Below are 20,024 nucleotides of genomic sequence, written 5' to 3'. Positions count from 1 at the left end.
AAGATATGGGTTTGGCTGTAGAAACAGAACTATTAAACCAAACTCTCAAATTTCCTGTTTAACATGAGAGGGTAATGAACTAAGTAATTATAGTAGGGTACAATTAGTTATGTTAATTCCATGAGTAAACGTTGGGTGTACTTAGTATATCTCCTGAATGACATTAACCATATATTTGTGTATCTTAAATTTTTGAAACGTCTATACATAGTAAGTTCTGATTCTGCATGCTCTAGGCTTGAATGCAAAAGTTGTTCTACTAATCTGCATACTTGGCTTGGTCATTAGGTTATGGTACTGTCTTAATCCTGACATGTGTACCTTACATCAGACCGTAAAGATAAACTTAAGTGATGAATGTTGTTTTCTTTCACTTAAAACATTCTGTAACAAATTCATTAGAGTAGTTTCTGATTAGTATTAAGGGACGAGATTGGTCTTGTGGCAGCAGGGTTATGAACAAAACCATTTAGAAGTTATATATGCTAAAAAAATTCTGTAATTACTTGGTTTGTCAAGAATTGGTTAATTCATTCACAGTCATGCATTAATTTATGTGAACTTGTGTTACATACGACCCTGCATACATACATAAAAGGTGCTACAGACCTGTGTCTTGCACGAGTTGCAGTAAGTTAAATGAGTAGTAATAATAAGTCTGAGTTAGTATTATCATTCCTACAATATGTAAAGTCTGACGGTTGGAATTTGACATGCAAAATATTTATATTGAACATCGAAGTCTCTGGTTACTTACTTCCTTGTATTCGGTTGTATCGAACTCTCAATTGTTTTAGCAGCATGTATTACGTTTAGTCAGTAAATGGCTTCATGTGCAAGCATCGACCGTCAGCATGAACATAAAATCCCTTTTTGAGTGCTATGATACATGAAATATTTGCTCAGTACGATAGAACCATGGAATATACTTTAAAGCATTTGAATTTGTATGCATTTGTTGGGCTATGTCAGAGGATTATTTTCCTCTTATGTGTAATTCTTATGGTTAATGCTAGAGCGTGAATCACCAAGCCTGGTACTTGAAGGTTTCACCATGGCTCTCGAGTTTAACAGGTTAATACCCACATAAATATTAACTTTTGCTTGACTGGTTTAAAGGCACCAAAGCACTTTGGTTAATAACCATAACACTGATGAGAAACTTAAATCTAAATTCTATGGCTTGACTAGTTTAAAGGTACCGGAGCTTGTGTGCTTGACTGGTTTAAAGATACCAGAGCACTTTGAGTGGGTTTGTGCAATCAATATGAAACAGATGGGATATGTGTATACCTTGGTAAAATGACTAAGGTTGAGAACTTACTACTATGGTAGTAGGAGGTAGTTGGGAAAATGCTCATGTATTTTGGGAAAATAATTAAATGAAAAGATTAACACACTCAGATTCGGTCTTACCTTGGAGAGGGTAGGTGGTACAAAACTCCGGGGACATGTGTTTAATTGTTTCGAGCTAAAGTGACTCGTTGGTCCCCAGTCCTCGGAGTTGGGGGACCCAGACTACCAAATGTGTCCTAGGTGGTAGCTCTTTGTTCTTCTGCAGAAGTTAGGGATGCATCCTGTTTTGGTTTTAGCCTTTGAGAGGTTCTCTCGATCACCAGCCACTCTCTTAAGATTTATAGTTTCGGTTAGGATGTTCGGGTTAATAAAACACTCATGAATAATAAACCCCCAAATGTTCTCTTCCGTTATGGGTGTTTCGGCCCGTGTCTACCAACAGGATACGATAATATAAACACTATTTAGAATAATTAGGTATCACAGTGAGTGGAGTTACTAGAGAGACATTTTTACATTCTTTCAGCATGTTTTATATTACGAGCTTATGATGAAATGCAATCCTGAAATGTGTAGATTTGAGATAATTGAATTAGTATTTTGATTGTTACATGAAAGTTATGCATGTTACTGCTATTGTTGTTGCATAATATGTTTTACTTGTTTAATTATAGTTGTTGCATAGTCTGCTTCACTTGCTTATGTATATGCATGTTATTGTTGTTGCATAGTTTGGTTTACTTGCCTTTGTATATGCTGAAAATCACACATGACACCCACATCACATACTTGATACATGATATACCTGCAAGAAAAATTACAGTAATTCTTACTTAGACAGTTGTAGTCTAATTCCTATAAATTTATCATTTTTTAGGTGAAAATTAGAGTTTATGAGCGACTGCAGGTTGAGGCTTCGATTGAGACTTTGGATTTATTGTTCTCAGGATCGTTTGGGTTTATTATAATTTAATTGTTCATATAATTTAAAACTCTAATGTTCATTTTCTTCGATATTGAAACAAAATAAGTGATTTGGTTTGCTCTCCACTGTAATGTTCCAGGATGTTTAACCGTATAATATTTATTATTTCCGCAGTTATAAAAAAAATCTTCTAAAAATATGGGTTAAAATTTTGGGGCGTTATAGTTAGAATATTCGGGATAATAAAACACCAATCAATAATAAACCCCCAAATGTTCTCTTATGTTATGATTGTCTTGGCCCTCGTGTACCCGCAGAATAATTAAGATAAACACTTGAATTAGATCATCTTAAGTATCACATCTAAATAGGTAGTGACATAATTATAATTATACACATAAACAATTACTTTTGGCATGTGGGCATTTATTTTTAGCATGTAATGGAATCTGTGGTTATGAGATATTTAAATTATGTTAATGTTGTTACCTATTAGTTAGTATTCATAAACTGTTGTTGTCATAGTGTAGATCCTTTACTTGTTCTTGTATATGTTGAAAATCACATACAGCACCCACATCACATACTTGACACATGATATACCTGCAATAAAAATTACAATATTTTCTACTTAAACAGTTGTAGTCTAATTCCTATAAATTTACCATTTTTTAGGTGAAGAATAAAATGTCATGAGTTGTGGGATAGGGCATTGATCGAGATATTAATTTATTGTATTCCCAGGACATCTTATATTAAATTTCAATTTATTATTATTCTTGTTATTTGAAAACTTTGATGTCATTATTTATTTAGAATAAAATAAATATTGTTGCTTAAACAATCCTGTAATGCGTCTGAATGCTTAACCCCAGTGAAATAGTTGTTTCCGCTGTTACCAAAAAAAAAAATCCTCTAAAAAATTGGATTAAAATTTCGGGGTGTTACATTTGTATTGGCCATAATGGTTGTTTGTAATGCCTATGTTGGCTCTTTTGTATTTCCCTTGCTTTCATGACATGGGTCCCATAGTGGTTGTTTGTATTGCCCTTGTTGGCAATTTGTATTTTTCTTACTTTTCATGACATGGTATAAGAGTGAAGATACAACCATCTTAGCTTTTAATGGTCATTTTGGGATTCTTTGATCATCGAGATACGAGAATATTTATCCGGTAAGTATTATAAAAAAATTTGTTTATTCTTCCTTCTGTAGCCTATCTTATGCATTTTGTATGAGAAAGCATTTGTTTTTTAAAAAGAAAAACTGTTAAAAGTTGGTTGTTGCTCCTTCGAAATCTTTTTTAGACAATCTTTGTTTCTTGGTTGATTCTAAGCACATGATTGAGCTCTTTTGAATGTCTTTATGTTTTCTTGCCTTTTAAAAAAATATTGTGCTTAGTTGAGCTCATATTGGTGTTTTTTTTTAATCTTGATTAAGTTTGAAATGATTTCAAGTTTTTTGTTTTTTAATTTTGCATAATAATCTTGTGTAGTATTCACTCACGTGATTTTATGATATTTTGCTTAACTTGTGTTTACAACTTCTTTAACATGCACTTATAAGAAACTTAAATACTTTCTGTAATTGAGAAGTATTAAGGTTATGTGTGGTTATATATATCTTATTATTTTTGCAAATTTGAATTTGTACTCATAATTTTGTTCTATTGATATATGATCTTCGTACTTGAGATTGTCTTATATTTTCCATAAAGTTTGTTTATTCGTGCATAAGTTTTTTTGAGCATGTTTTCTTCATGCATGATTGGTCCCTTATGTGATTTTTGCATTCATCCTTGTGGGATTTATGATCTTTTCGATAAGATTTATGAATGCATTTTAATGTGTTTTCAAAAGATTATTAAAAATAATTATTGAGTGATCTCTTGTTGTTTTCTAGTGGCCTTTGGGATTAAGGCATTTGTACCTTGTGGTTATGGTATTTCTTGTCTTATGATCATTTAGTGAACATTATCTTACGTGTTTTTAACATCAAGTTGACTTACATGAGGATCTATGTATTATGTTTCTTGTGTACTTTCTCATTTATAAAACATCATAGTTTTATGATTGCATTCTATGTGTGTCGTGGTTTTGTCGCTCTCTGTTGCCCGTTTTCATAGATGAGTGGTGCACCTCTCTACCTTTGGCCTTCCAGGTTCTATTAGCGACAGCTTGGGCTGAGGTTTTTTCACGGGTAGCCGGGCGGGTGCCTTCCTTCGTCCAGGTTCACCAGCGGGTTGCTATGGTGGATTCTGGGGAGCCTAACCCTCTGGAGGTGGAGTATAGTTGCGATCGTTGCGACATGCTCAGGCACTTCTCAGATCAGTGCCTTCGTCAGATTGAGCCTTCAGTCGCTCAGGGTTCAGTCGATCTTGTTTCTCCAGCCCCTGCCGTTGTGGCCTTCCCTACCCCAGCAAACAGGGGAGCGTCTCCTCCTCCACCGCCTCGAATCGAAGCAGCAGTTTTAGGCAAGATCTCAACTTCGTCAGAGCTTCATACGCCATCCTCCTTAATGTCGATTGTTGTGCCCGAGTCTCCGACCATTTATGTTTCAGACTCGGATGTGTTGTATTCTCCAGAATACATGCCTGCTACTCCTCTTTACGGGGAATATCCCTCAGAGGACGACAATGTTCTCGCATTTACCCCCAAGTACAGATTTAGACGCAGAGGGAATAAGAGGGTATATCTCTGTCAGTTCTCTGGTCTCGCCTGAAGGAAGTCTTGGGTGTTAAGAGTTGGTCTAGGTCTATATACTTTTTGTACTAGACAACTCTCATTTTGATGTTTTTGTATCGGCATTGCCGAATATTCTTAATACTTTGTACAAAAGAGAAGATAAAACATAATTAAATATGTTGCTTGTTGTTTTAGTCATAAGCTTAACTTAGTTCGTTGTATTATTTTCAAGGATGAGGAGAAGTTTGAACGAAGATTCCGCCGATGAATGGTCAGAGCAAAGGGAATTCGTGATGGATACCCTCAGCACTTTGGCCAAGGCGATCAGAAGTCAGGTCGCCACACAAAGAGCGTGTTTCTACAGATTCGGGGGTCACTTACGAGAAGTTTTTAAAGCTAGACCCTCCAACTTTCTCCAGCAAGGTGGATCCCGACACCGCAGAGCAGTGGATCCAAGAAATCGAAAGGGTGTTTTTGGTCCTTTCGGTTTCTGATGAAAAGAAGACTTTATTTGGGTCCTTCTGATTGAAGGACAATGCTAGAGTTTGGTGGGACGCGACTCGAAAAAGGCATTTCCCAGATGGAGAGGTCATCCCATGGAACGTTTTTAGGCATGTGTTTTACGAAAATTACTTTCTTCCTCATGCGAGGGAAAAGAAAAAGGTAGAATTCTTGGAGCTGTGTCAGGGCAGCTTATCGTTGGGCAATTACATCACCACGTTTCAGCAATTGAAACAGTATTGCCCTACCCTTTTTTATAGTGAACGTGAGTGAGCAGGCAAATTTGTTCGTGGCCTAAAGGAAGGACTCAGGTATCGGGTCCTTTCAAGCATGCCCGTGACCTTCTCAGCAGCAGTTGAAGCAGCGACTCTCTTAAACGAGGATTGGGAACGTTCTAGAATGGCATAGGTTAAAAAGCTATCTGTATCTGGAGGTGACCAGAAGAAAGCACAGTCTCATGGTCAGGTGCGACGATCACCTTTTCCTGTTAAGCCCAAAGGAGGGAAGCAGCAAGGACCACCTGCAAAGAGGCAACACCAGCAGAACCGCCCACTACCTCGATGACCTGCAGGGAATGGATGCGTTAGGTGCAAAGGATCTCACTTCGGACAGCCTTGCCCCTTGGATACAGGGGGTTATTTATATTATGGTAAGATGGGTCACTACGCTCGTGATTGTCGCAAAAAGGCGGCCGATGAATTCAGGCAGTCAGGTGGAGTACCTCAGCCTCCTCATCAACAACATTCACAACTAACGTACCAACAACAACAACAACCGCAGAGCAGCGGAGTGAAGAAAGTCCCAGGGCGAGTCTACGCCACTACCATCGAGCAGTTGACCAAGGGAGAACTTGTACAAGGTACTCTCTTAGTTGTCAACCATGCTGCTTTCGTTCTTTTTTATTGTGGTGCTACGCACACCTTTATCTTGGCAAAATTTGCGGCCCAGTTGCAATCGCTTGTTCCGCGCTTGCATACAACTTTTAGAAGTATATAATCCTTTGGGGGAGAACGCTAGTTGTGCAACATTTATCCCTGATCTCGATGTGGTGATATCAGATCGTCTTTTGCATGTGTGCGCCATCTTGATGAATATGTCAGAATTTGACCTCATCTTGGGCATGGATTGGCTGTCCCAGCATCATGCCAAGATCGTTTGTCGCCAGGGCAAGATTACCTTCTCCCCTCCGGATTCTCCAAAGGTGGAATTTCAAATTCCTCGACCCATGAGAGCAAGCTGAATGATTTCATCCCTTAAGGCTCGTAGCTTCATTCACAAGGGTTGTCCAACTTTCCTCATCAGCGTCGTTAAGTCAAACCCTACGCCTGCGCTTATTGATACCCTATACATGGTTAGTGAGTTTCTGGATATCTTTTCCCAGAAGTAGTTTGGCCTTCCTATGCCTCGTGAGGTAGAGTTTGGCATCGTATTGTTGTTTGGAACTTCTGCCATATCTAAGTCCCCATATCGGATGGCACCCATCGAGCTTGAAGAACTCAAAAGGCAGTTACAGGAGCTTTTAGATCAAGGATTTATTCATCCAAGCGTATCACCCTGGGGAGCGTTTGTACTCTTCGTAAAGAAGAAGGATGGAACCGTGAGGTTGTGCATAGATTATAGAATGCTCAACCAGGTGACGATTAAATATAAGTACCCTTTGCCGCGTATTGAAGACCTTTTCGATCAGTTGCAAAAGGTCAAGATCTTCTCCAAGATCGAGTTGAGATCCCGGTATCACCAGCTCAGAATCAAGGACAGCGATATCTCCAAAACAACTTTTCGCACCCGGTATGGGCATTATGAGTTTACAGTTATGCTTTTCGGTCTTACGAATGCTCCTGCTGCATTCATGGACCTTATGAATCGAGTGTTCTGACCGTTCTTGGATATTTTTGTGATAGTGTTCATTGATGATATTCTCGTCTACTCAGAAAGTCGGGAGCAGCATCGTGGGCACTTGCGTATCATTTTAGAGACCTTAAGGAAAGAGCAGCTCTTCGCGAAGTTTTTTAAGTGCGAGTTTTGGCTCGAGGAAGTGATGTTCTTGGGCCACATCATTTCTAGCAAGGGTGTTTTTGTAGACCCTTCAAAGGTTGAAGTTGTGCTAGACTGGCCGCAGTCGCGGAATGTCCTTGACATTCGACGTTTTCTTGGGTTAGCAGGATATTGTAGGCATTTTATCCAAGATTTCTCAAAAATTGCTTTGCTTATGACTCAGTTGCTGAAAAAGGAAGTTAGATTCGTATGGGATGATCGTTGTGAGGCCAGTTTTCAGCTATTGAAAGAGTGTCTTACGATTGCTCCTATCTTGGCTTTGCCGTCTGGTAAGGGCAACTTCGTAATTTATACTGATGCTTGTGGATCGGGCCTGGGAGGCGTTCTTATGCAGAATGAAAGAGTAATTGTGTATGCCTCTCACCATCTTAAGCTTCACGAGAAGAACTACCCAACACATGATCTCGAGTTAGCTGCCGTTGTCTATGCTCTAAAGATTTGGCGTCATTATCTATATGGAGAACAATTTGAAGCGTTTACAGACCACAACAGCCTTAAATACCTCTTCTCACAAAAAGAGTTGAATATGCGACAACGTCGTTGGCTTGATTTTTTGAAAGACTATGATTTTTCCCTTTCTTACCACCCGGGCAAGGCAAACGTGGTTGTTGACGCCCTCAGTCGCAAGTCGTCAGGGGTTCTCGCCAGTGTATTATCAACAGATTGGAAGTTGCTCGAAGACCTTGCATCCTAGAATCCATTTTCTGTAGCACCCGGTTCGGTGAGGTTGTCGAATTTGGTAATTCAACCTGATCTGTTCCCCAGGATCGTTGCCAACCAAAAGGGTGACTCACGCTTTGAGAAGTTGAGATTGCAGGCTTTGTGTGATGGTTCTTCTTTCCGGATGGGGGAAGGAGACAGTGTTTGGAGTGGGCAGCGCCTTTGGATCCCAAATGACCCCACTCTGAGGAGTGAAATTTTAACTAAAGCCCACAAGTCAAGATATAGTGTCCACTCGGGGAGCACAAAGATGTTGAAGGCCCTGCAGAGGAATTTTTAGTGAAATGACGTGAAGAAGGATGTGGTCGAGTTCGTCTCAAGATGCTTCATCTGTCAACAGGTAAAGATCGAGCATCAGCGGCCAGAAGGAGCATTGCAACCCTTGGATATCTCAGAATGGAAGTGAGAGGGAATCACCATGGACTTTGTAGTTGGCCTTCCAAGGACTCGATGCAAGCATGACGCGATTTGGGTGATCATCGATAGACTCACCAAATCAGCGCATTTCCTACCTATCCGCCTCAGCCAGTCTTTTGACAGCCTGACCGATCTTTATATTCGCGAGATTGTAAGACTCCATGGTATTCTGATTTCTATTGTTTCTGACCATGATCCGAGATTCACGTTGAGATTCTGGAGGCAGCATGTTAGAGTGGAAAGGTGAATGGGATTCTCATCTCAGTTTAGCAGAGTTCGCGTATAATAATAGTTTCCACGCTAGTATTGGCATGGCTCCCTATGAAGCCTTATACGAAAGGCCATGCTGATCGCCCGTGTATTGGGATGAGGTAGGAGAAAGAAGACAGGAGGATCCTCTTTTGCTTCAGCATTATTCGGAACAGGTGCGAGTGATCCAAGATCGTCTCCGTTCAGCTCAGAGCCGGCAAAAAAGTTACATCGATCGTCGTCGTCGAGAACTCATTTTTCTAATAGGAGACATGGTGTTCGTCAAGGTTTCTCCAACCAAGGGGTTTTTTCGTTTTGGAAAGAAAGAGAAGCTAAGTCCCCGGTTCGTTGGCCCCTTTGAGATTTTGGATCGTATCGACGAAGCAGCTTATTGCGTAGCGTTGCCTCCCCAATATGTACAGATTCATAACGTCCTCCATATATCTATGTTAAGAAAGTATGTTCACGATCCTTCCCATATCATCAAGTTTGACGACATTCAGATTGATGAGGATATAAATTTTGAGAAAAGACCGATAGAAATCATCGATCGTGGCAATCAAGTGTTGAGATCAAGGATAATACCTTTTGTAAAGATCCGATGGCAACATCATGGAATCGAAGAATGTACTTGGGAACCTAAAGCGAATATCAGAGAAAAATACCAAGAGTTGTACATTGAAAAATAATATTTCGCATACGAAATTTGTTTAAGGGGATTAGGATGTAATAACCAAAAAAAAATTTAAATCATTTTGGACCCGGGTCGGATCCGAATCCAAGCCCCGTAAAGAGGAGGGCTATCGGTAGGTCGTAAGGGCCTATCGAACGGCGCCTGCCCCCCCTTTTTGCTGCTTATAAATGAAGCAAGGGGGAGGGGGGGAAGCATCAAATGCTTTCCCCTCCCCGTCACCTCTCCTCTCCCCGATTTCCCCCTTTCTCCGGCTCCCCCCTCCTTCTCGTCGTCTCTGCCACCCACCGTTGCTGACACCTGCTTTCGCTGACACCTGCTATTTGCCTCTGTTCGGCATCGTCTGCCTCCGCCGACGACTTCCAGGTGAGTCCCCCTCTCCCTCATCTTCCTGTTTCTCGCATGAGATGGAGGGAAAGTGAACCCTTCTGCCTGCAACCTCAACAGGAGGGGGGGGGTTCCGGCATGGGGGTTTCACCCCCTACCTTGCGATTTTCGGCAGGGGCGACCCCCTACCTTTTGGTGTGTTTTTTTTTTGGCAGGGGGTTTCGCCCCCCTGCCTTGCGATTTCCGGTAGGGTGCAAGCCCTTGCCTTTTGGTGTCTTTCAGCAGGGAGTTTCGCCCCCCTGCCTTGCGATTTTTGGCAGGGGGTGAGCCCTCTGCCTTTTGGTGTTTTTGGAAAGGGGGGTTTTCCCCCTGCCTTGTGTTTCTCGGTAGGGGGTGAGCCCCCTACCCTCTTGCATTTTCTGGCAGGGGGCGAGCCCCCTACCTTCTTGGATTTTCTTGCAGGGGGTTTCACCCCCTCTGCCTTGTGTCTTCCGGTAGGGGGCGAGCCCCCTGCCTTCTTATGTGTTTCGGTAGGGGGTTTCACCCCATTGCCTTGTGTTTTTTGGCAGGGGGCGAACCCCTTGCTTTCTTGTGTTTTTCGGCAAAGGGCGAGCCCATGCCTTCCTATGTCTTCCCGACAAGGGACGAGCCCCTGTCGTCTTATGTTTCTCGACAGGGGGCTTCGCCCCCTGCCTTGCGTTTTCTGACAGGGGCCTCGCTTCGCCAAGAGAGAGGACGAAAGGTACCAACTCCGATGGACAGACCATTAATAACTATTTACGGGCAAAAGACTCGGCTTCCCCGGTCATCGAAGATTAGGGGAAAGAGGCTGCACTAGATAGACTAACACTTCTGTAGAAGTTGGAGGCATCCCTATTGGGCCTTTGGAGGCTTGCTCTCTCGACCACCGATCATCCCCTTAGGATAGGTTTTAGTCATTCAACTAAGGTATCTTAAGATACATAACATAATAAACCCTCAGATTGGTCTCGACTGTTTTGGCTCGTGTGCCATGTACGTACCCACATGGTCGGTTAACAAGTGATAACTAAATTAAGCATGCTCACCCTTCAGCTGTTGTTTTTGCATACTTGTGGTATTACGTGCTAGCATACTGGTGAGTTTCCTATGCAGTATATCTTTACTCATTGTTGCTGTTGTGGTATGCATAGTTGCTTTACCTGCTAGTTGTTCTTGTTCTTTTTGCACTTCTACTAGTTTTTTGTGAGACTGGCCTATTTTATGGGCAAGTGAGGAGTAGCAGCAATAAGCAGTCAACAGTGCATGCGACGTGGCTCGAGGCTATACTTTTCCTTCCAGACTTCTGGTTGTCATTGCAGGGTTTTGAGTTTTGGGTTTTTGTTTTAATCTCGGGGTTGAGCCTCCTGTTGATTTTCTTTGTATAGTAACTTTTTATTAAGAATTTAGTACTCTTTTCAACTGTTTGCTATCTTTTGTTGTGGCCATGTTTGGATTGTCAAGCTAACGTGCTTGAGATTTGCAAAAACTTGATTTCCAAAATAGAAAGATACTTTTTAGAAAGGTTTTCAGAACAACATAGTTCAAACTTTCAGGGATTTTCTTCAGAAAATTTTAATTGTCAAGTTAAGAAATTTCAGGATGTTACATACTTGGATAATGTTTTTTAACAAAAAATATGACTTTTTAAGCCTTGAATATTTATAAAAATCTTGGACTCTCAATTTTTAAACCTTAACAAAACCTACCTATATATCAGAATCGGATGATCCAAGAGTTGATTCCTCTAAAATCAAGTATGCAGAACACATCTGTACGGTAAGATTTAAGAAAAGTGTGAAAAAACCCTTCAATAGCCTGGTTAGCTGGCGGTTAGATAGAAACGTGGTTAGCGGCTACCATCTTCTCTCTCTCTCTCTCTCTAGAGAGAGAGAGAGAGATAGACTAACATACATGCATGCACATTCAAATAACTATATAGTGCATGTTTGAATATTTGATATGCTCCAACAATTCTGCTGACATTGTGATAGAATTCATGAATTAAAGTGATCTGGTGAGAAAATGCCATGCTTTAGATTATGGAAATTAAATGTTATGCTTATTTTTTTTATTGATGGTCCTACTTGCACTGAGATAGCCCTACAGAAGAATAGATCTTTTCGAAATCCCAATACTGTTTTGGATGAACTTACCTAGAGTGTGCTTGTAATTTTTATAACATATGGAAAATACTCTTAAAAAGGATTCTTTAGTTTTAAAAAAGCCAACTAGCTGCAGTTATACGAAAAAAAGGAGAGGAAACAAAGTTGCACTATCCTTGACGAATAACTACAAAGATTTTGAAGTTTATTCAAGGGCACTAAAAATTGGTGAACTTGTTAAAATTCACAACTTTAATGGTTGATATGTTTTGTTTTCTTCATTTCTTTCGGTCTATTCACAATTTTTTGTAGATCAGATTGATGTTTAGCATTAATTTTCTTCATTAGTCAGTGATTTTGTGAAAAGATAAGAGAATTAACATAAATTTCTTAGTATTTTTGAATTATGACTAGAAAATATGGTTTGAATCCATCTACAAAATTAGAAAAGTGCCTCACCAATGCCAAAACATCAAGTGCACATCAAAATTTGTTAATGCAAAAAAAAATGGTGTACGTTGAATTTCATATGTGGCTGGGTGTTCATGTCTTTCAGAGAACTCATTTTGTTTAACTTTGATTATTCATCACATTGGTCTTTATAATATGCTAGGAAGCTAGAGCTCTCTTTGGTAGGCTAGAGTATCAGAAAGGTAATATTGAAGCTCCTCTTCGAGTCTTTGATGGTATAGATCTTCAGGCTGCTATTACTAGATTTCAAACTCCGCCTGAGAAACCTGCATCAAGAAGGAGTTGCTCCCGCAGTGAAACACTAAGTTCAACTTCCCAGCATGCAGTTAGCCTGGTGCTTGAAGCTATATATTTGAAGTCCAAGTCTCTCCAAAAGCTTGGGAGGTTAACTGGTGTGCATTGTTGTTAGCAAGTTTTGTTTGACATCTTAGATATCTTGTGATACTATTTTCTCATGCTCATGCAATAAATTTTCCCTTTACTTTCTCATCATGTGGATATTCTACTAAAAAGGACACTTTTTGTCAACTTTTCTTGGCCCATAGCCACTCAATATTTGTCGATCATCAGTTTTAATGACCTCTAAGGATGTGGCTGAATTCTGATGTTGACCATGCATGTAAATTTTTTACATCTTTTCACAATGCGTGAACACAAATATTGCTAATATTTTAAAAATATAGCAATATTAATGTCTTTTCACAACAACTCATGAAAAATGTCACTATTTTCAAAATATCTCTTTAAAAAAATATCACGATAATAGTGTCATATTTCTAAAAATTTTCTTATATATATAATTTTTTTAACTATATAATTTTTATTCTCTGGTTCATTTATATTTTGAAATTTTCTATAACAGTCTTTGTATTTTTTAGAGTGTCTACTTTTGGTGGTGTAAGTGAATATCTACGGAGGGACTCAGTTCTTTATATGGTATTAGAGCTTGGTGATCACGCTAAAATTGCTTATGGTATATTGGGAAGCATGCCACTCCAAATTTGAAAGTGTTAAAGCTCTCTTGCAATTTCTATTTGAAGTGCTCGTGATTGGTGGAGTTTGCTTTGTGGTATAATGCTCGAGACTTTCACCTTTACTCATTCTTTTCTCGCCTCTTTCTCTAACTTCTCTGTTCTTTTTTTTTGTTTTACCTTTGTAAAAATGGATGACAATAAAAATGTCACCATAAAAGCCATTGAACTCAATGATTCAAACTATGTAACGTGGACTTCAATTATGAAGAACCTTATATCCCCAAAAAGATTGTAGGGACTAGTAGATAGGATCGATTCGGAACACACACTAATCTTCACCAAAATAGGAAAGAAAGCGGTACCGCTTACTGGGGGTGAAAAAGATAAAGCAATGACCACTTATGAGAAGAAGTAAAAGGAATGCCGAATGTGGCATGCCAAGATTATGTCTTGGCTAATTAATAGTGTAATAAGAAGTGTTCTAGTCTTGCTAAATTCAAACATGCAAACAATACATGGGATTACCTTAAGAGAATATACTCTCTTAAAGATATTGTACATGCGTGCAACTTGCAAGACAAGATATATGACTCAAGGGGATAAAAGTATTAGAGAATACTATAATGGATTGTTCGAATTATGGGAAGAGTTGACTCTTCTTGAACCAAAGCGGCATTGTCCCAAAGATATTGAATTATACCAAAATCAAATAAACATAGAGCATTTTTACTAATTTATCAATGGTTTAAGATCAATTTTTGAATCTACTAAATCCACTCTTCTTAATCTGAGGAAAAGTTTTCTCACTAGAAGACACCATAGAAGAATTGAGTGTGGAAGAGAATAGGCTTAAAAAGCGTATCTTTAAGAGTAATGATAACTCAGATTTAGCCGTATCTAGACTGTGAAACTATGTTCGTACCTACAAGCCACCACACTATGGAAGGCCAAATGATGAACATTATGAAAATCAAGGCAATGAGTATGCGGGAAAAAAAGTTAGTTGCTACTATTGTCGTGAACCGAAAATATATGAAAACATATTGTCCTAAATTAAAGAAACCTTATGATAAGGTTGCTTCCGTTGGACCTCTATAAGAGTCAAGTGATACAAAAATCTCACAAGATCCATCAATTGAAAATATGTCCTTGACAATTAGTGGAAGCTCTTCAACCTCTACTCAAAGAAGCATCCGCATCTACTAGAGCCATTGTTTTTTCCTGCAGCTTCTCCGATCTCGATAGATTGCTTTGGCTTCTTGATTTTTGTACTGCTTTTCATATGACATTAAATGGTGATATGTTATTCGAATGTCATACCTCAATTGGATCAAATCTCTTTACTGCTGATGGAACATCTTTTATGATAAAAAGAATAAAAAATTTTGAAAATATTTCTCAAAACTCAAAAAGATTTTCTATTCCATAGATTAAATATACTCCTAAATTAAATTTAAATCTTTTATTTGTTTCTTAATTATCTGATCATGGGTATAGTGTTTTTTTCTCCTCTCATGATTGTCGAGTACTGGATCGTCAGTTAGGAAAGCTAATTGGGGAAGGTCATAGCTTGTACTACATGAATTTTTTGAAAATACACAAGACTGTATTTTATTGAATGTTCAAAAATTAGATTTGAATTTTTGACATAAGAGGCTTGTTCACCTTAATATATCCAAGATTCAGTTTTTTTCAAAATTAAAAAATATTTTTAATTCTGAAAATTTTACGTGTGAAAATTACATTCTTGGCAAAATGAAGAGATTACCATTTCAAGAAAGAATATTTGTTTTCACTTGAGTTAATACATTCGGATGTTTGGGGTCCAACACCTATTACATCTAAGGATTGTTTTGTATATTGTGTAATTTTTGTGGATGATTTCACAAGACACTTGGATTTATTTCCTTAAACACAAATATGAAGTTTTCTTACATTTTCAAATATTTCACAATTTGTTCAAACATCAATTTAAGAATAATAGTTTCATCTTTAACACTCATTAGAGGGAGAATTTTTATCAAAAGAATTTAAAGACTACCTAAATTTAAATGGTATCATATATCAATTATCTTGTCCTTACACCCCTCAACAAAATGGCTCCGCTGAAAAAAAAAACAGAGGCATATTATAAAAACAACAAGAACTTTGCTTATTACAAACCAAGTACCCAAAGAATTTTGGGTTGAAGCTACATTAATTGTGGTTTATATTATTAACTGAATGTCGTTATCTTCTTTGAAAAATATATCTCCTATTGAAAAACTTTTGAAACAATTCCCAAATTACTCTAGATTGAGAGTATTTACGTGTAAATTTTTTATTTTTATTGATAAAAATGACAAGCTCTCTCCCATACTATTCCTTGTCTTTTTTTAGGACATGCAAATAATAAAAAAGGCTATAGATATTTTGATGTTAAAAATAAAAGGCTATATGTTTCAATAAATATGTCCTTTTTAATAAAAAGATAGTTTCTTTGAACTTGAGAAAAGTAAAAAAATAACTAAGTATTCCTTTTTGTTGGATCTAATTCCTAAGATTAATGATTATGATATTGATGTAGATTATAAGCTTAGTGAAGAACCTCACAATACAAGTAAAGAACCATCTCATAAGGATTAAGGTTGTATCCAATATTCCACCCTCAGTCATTTTGAAGCACCTTAAAAACCTCAAGACTGATTGATTCAAGGTTGACTTGGAGTTAGATACTAAATTGGGTATGGATCACGTGGGACTAACCGAATATGGGTCTACCTCGATTAGGATCTAATTGGATTATGAATCCTAGGTCAAACCAAATATGAATCTGGGTCACACTGGGTATGGATATTAGACAAGCCGAGTTTTGGATCTGGTGCAACCTAGGTATGGGTCTTGGCTTGAGTAGGACCCTAGTCTTAGCCTTGTCTAGATCTAGGCTCAACCCATGAGAGAGAGAGAGAGAGTCCTAAAGACTTGGGAGAGAGAGAGAGAGGATAAGATAGAATGAGATGGTGAGAATGGGAAAGAGTTGGGGTTTATATAGGCCCCAAGCCACTTTAAAGGCCCATAAAGGGCCTTTAAGAGTCCAAACAGTCCACCATTAAGGGCTATGGTTGGCCAAATGATCAACCATTAATCCTTAAACCATTAAGAGGAGATTGACACCAATTTTTATTTTGGACCAAAAGGGTATAAGTCGGGTCCAAATGAGGAAGCTCATTCAAGAAGGGTCAGAAGGTCAACGTTTAAGACTAAGAGTGGCTATTGAATCATTTTGACTGTAACTGCCTTTGCAAGAACATTGGGTAAGGTCCAAATGGATCTGAATAAGATAAAAAATATTTCGATAAGGTTCAATGCAAAGTCAACATCTATGTAAAAGTTGGTCAAATGTCAAAAATAGACTTGATGATTAAAACCATCCCAAGTCCTAAAAAGAAAGGTCAAGACTAAACCAACCCAGATCATATCAAATCCAAATCCAAATCCAAATCCAAAGTTCAATGTCCAAGGTCAAGAGTCAAGGTTCAAGATCCAATATACAAGATATAAAGAAATTTGAAGTCCTTTGTGGGCCTTGCCTTCTAAGGCAAGTTTATATAGGCCCTAGCCAGGCCTTTAAGAGTATCAAACAATCCACCATTAAGGGCAATGGTTGTCCAAATGGGCAACTATTAATCCCCAAATGGATAAGAGGAGAGGGGCACTCATTTTGGGCCAAAAGGATACGAGTGGATTCCCAACCGAACATGTAAGGTCAAGACAAGAAGGGTTAAAAGGTTAACGATCAAGACTAAGGGCAGCTATTGGACCATAAATGCCAATGTAATAACTCTGGATAAGGTCAAAACATATCTAAATAAGGTCCAGGTAAGGTTTAGTATAAAGTCAACATCTATATAACAGTTGGTCAAATGTCAAAAGTTTAAGATCTAAGGTTCAAAGTCCAAGGTATAAAAAGATGTCCAAGCCCAAGATCTAAATAATACCCCTTGAGGACATTTCCATCTAAGGCAATTCCCTTTTATACAAGGACAATAGAAAATCCTGCAACTATCAATGTGGGACTAAAATGGTAAGAAGGAATACGAACCCGCAAACTAAAGAAATGATGAAAATGTATAGAAAAACTTGCATAGTTTTGGGCAAAAACCCAACAAGCTTCACATCCACGTGTTTTGGCCAGGCCATCTACCCCTGCCAACGTACCCGTCAATGGTCCTTTTATCCTTGTCATGCCCCTTCGCACTTCTAAAACCTCCTTTTGACAAGAGGGCCGACCTACAAGTCCATTGTACATCAATATCACCATTCGTTTCACTGTTGGTTGTGGCCGTGGCCCATGCCCACGCCCACGCCCACGCCCACGCCCACGCCCACCCTCCCTCAGTTGCACCTGCTATGGGGGGAACACGAGTCGAGTTCGTGGGCTGTTCGAACTCGGCTTGCTTTAAAATAAATATGTTCAAGCCCGGCTCGAGCCCAAAGCTGAGTTTGAATGCCACTATCTAGACTTAGCTTGGTTATGAGCTCTAGCCGAGCTTAAATGATATTTCAAGATGTTATGGTGAAGGGCTTTTGAGAATCTGGGATTTAATCCCTGACCTCGAGAAAATTTGTACAAATGACCCACCATTACACTATAACATTTGTTTTGTTTACTGTGGCCCAAAAAAAAATCACAAATACTAAAAATCCACTATATTCATACAACAAAAAAGTGTAAGGCACGACATTCAAACTCAGCACCTTCTGAATAGGAGGCAAACGCCCTATCCATTAAGGTAACAATGACTTTTTTATTTTATTTTGAAAATATGTTCTTAATCGATCCTTTTGAGCTTAACTCAGTTCAACAACTTGATCAAGCTCGGCTTGTTTATGCACACCGAGCTTGGAATTGTGTTCAAGCTCGGCTAATTTATGTTAACCGATGAGTTCGAACCAAGTTTAACGAGTCGAGCCGAGCCGAGCTTGTTGTGCATGACACATACTTAATAAAATTTTCTTTCTTTTGTAAAATTCGATGTAAGCTCCACTTATTTTGAAAAAGGTCTTATATTTTCTGAAACGACACGAGGCCCCAAGTTTTCACAAACTATCAAATATTAACTGAGAAATTTCCAAAAGTCCACCACACTAATTAAAAATGATAAAAGCACCTCCATGTCTAAATTGTACCACGACGGCCACAGTAGCTCAATTATTCAAAAATCCAATTTTCTTTTATCAAAGTATTGTCAGATATGTGTTGTAATAACCATTTTACCCTGAAAACTACTTTATAAAAACAAAATTTTGATATTAATAAAAAACATGCCCAAGTCTTCAGTCAAATGAGGGTCTTGTAATCTCTAAGCCCCAGTTAATTGGAGGACAGTGTAGAAGTAGTTGTTTTTTAGCTCAACTAGGATGGTGTGGTAGGCCTGGTTCCGTCACATGATCTTGATGTCTTGAAGGACTGCTGAGACTGTCTCGATTCGAAAAATAAAAAGCTCAAATCTAGTTAGATGAGCTTAGTGCAGTTGCTCAATGTGGCCATCCAACTGATGCATCTTGACGGAATCCATTCTCCTCCCTGAAGGAGTTCTTAGTGCACTTTCACAATGTACCAAAATTTCATGACTTGAAAAATCTTATTTTTATGTCCAAAAAACACCATCCTTGTCAAATAAACTATGTTTAATACATCTATAAGGTCTCATTGCGAAGATGCAACCCACAACTATGATTTCTAGTAGGTGAAAATACCGCCCAGAAGATTGTGACATTATATATAATTTCTTTACGAGAAACAAAGCATATAGGAACAATGAGATTCAGGTTAAATAATCATTATGATCAGAACCCAAGATCCAATCCAATTGGATATGTAATTGAATTTTTGTGAGGTCACCAACACCAAAGCCTTTATGGAGCCTACCAATTAAAGGCACTGGCACACCTGGTGGACGATGGGGTCAGCACTTTCTCCTCAGGTCCGCTACCAGTGGGGCGATCCGGGGGAGGGCGGGGTGTTGATCCCAATTGGGTTTGTTTTTTATAATCACTAATAATTAACATGTTTTTTCAAAGATTTTTCTACTAATTTCATTGTTAAGATTCATAGAAAGTGTTATTTTAATCTTGGTTTGAAAAGGTTTTTGCTTATTTTATTATGCAATCTGAGTTGTTTAATAAATCTTTTTTGATAGGCAAGCTAGGGCGGTTATACAACCGTACCATTGAGATTTGAAGTCGCAAGGTCACAACACAAGGTGACCTGCACTCACTGCTCTTACCAGACATCCGGATCCCCCGTTGGTTAATAATTTTATGATACATAAATTTATGGTTAGCCTAAGCACTCCAACCAATGTAGCTATTCCACAGTTTGAACGAAAAGTCTCCTTTGTAAAAAAAACATGGGGATTATTTTTGAAGTATAGGCAAAGGTAAGCTTATAAATTGAATTCTTCCTATTATTTGTTCCATCTGCGTTGGGGGCAAAGGACACCAACACCCGGAATGCTAAAAAAAAAAAGAGTCCAAATTCTTTTATATGGGGGAGAAAGCGATGGGATCCTGACCCGGTAAAGGCGATTAAAAACCGGAATCCAAACT

Source organism: Nuphar pumila, chromosome 12 (assembly GCF_984573655.1).
Source record: "Nuphar pumila chromosome 12, dmNupPumi1.hap1.1, whole genome shotgun sequence".
NCBI classification, from domain to species: domain Eukaryota; kingdom Viridiplantae; phylum Streptophyta; class Magnoliopsida; order Nymphaeales; family Nymphaeaceae; genus Nuphar; species Nuphar pumila.
This window is presented reverse-complemented; position numbering follows the sequence as displayed.